Source organism: Cicer arietinum, chromosome 7 (assembly GCF_000331145.2).
Source record: "Cicer arietinum cultivar CDC Frontier isolate Library 1 chromosome 7, Cicar.CDCFrontier_v2.0, whole genome shotgun sequence".
NCBI classification, from domain to species: domain Eukaryota; kingdom Viridiplantae; phylum Streptophyta; class Magnoliopsida; order Fabales; family Fabaceae; genus Cicer; species Cicer arietinum.
In genome coordinates, this window is record NC_021166.2 from 38,709,086 (window position 1) to 38,710,176 (window position 1,091).

Consider the following 1,091-nt stretch of genomic DNA (forward strand, 5'->3'; position numbering starts at 1 on the left):
GAATATTACCTCTCAAACAAACTCATATTCAGTAATAATAAACAATTAGGGTTTCTAAATTTATATACTAATAATATATATAAAGATAACAAATAAATAGTATTGGTTTTTATAAAATATAAAGTAACAAATAAATAATATCGGTTTTTATAAAAAATATATTGTTTTCATACATGTTTGTTGGAGTGAGTGCAGTGGAAATTAGAAGAAGAAAAAATATAGAATGAAATACATATAAAATATATATAGGCCGGCCTGTCAGGCCTAATAGGCTTTTTTACAAGCCTGAGCCTGGTCTATTTACATAAATAGGCTTTAAAAACAGCATGAGCCTGACCTTTTTATTAAACAGGCCAGGCCAGGCTAGGCCATAAGTAGGCCAGGCCATAGGCCCCTATCGGACGGCCTAGCCTATTCCCATCCCTAATGCTTAGTTGAAAGGTTATTTTGTGCATTTAAAAACTCAAATGTTATGTGTTAATTGTTAATTTCGGTTGGTGACCCTTTACAACTATTGTGGAAATCTGGACTTTTCCCTCAGATGAGAACCAGGACCATCCTACCGGTTAGTACCCTGTAGATGGGAAGATAGTTGGACACACCTGACTGGAGCTGTGTTAGGAGGATCTTGCAGGGCGCGTGAAGATCATCTGGGATGTATAGTTTTTTGTAGAATGATCAGATTAGGTTGACGTATAGGGACTAGATGTCTTTCTTTTTCGGTTGTTTTTATTTTAATTTGAAAGACTGTACCTATACCAATATTGTTAGCTTGACATTTTATTTTGATGGGTTCCATGTACCACTTTTTGATGTGATGTGGGGAGTTAAAATTCTTGGGGCAGTGCTTTTGCACAAGTGTCTGCCGAGAATACCCCAGGGGTATGAGCTATGTCTGATAGACCTTGTAGCCCCGGTGTATTTTGATGTTTGAATACTTTGGATTTTGATTTCAAAAACTATTCTGCTGCTTGTAAATATTTGTTGACTTTGTCGTTATGTTACGACTTAAATATTTATCCAAAAGTATTTTCTTCTTTATTTCTTTGTTTTTATGAATTTGTTTTGAAAAAAAAATACACTCGCGCTGT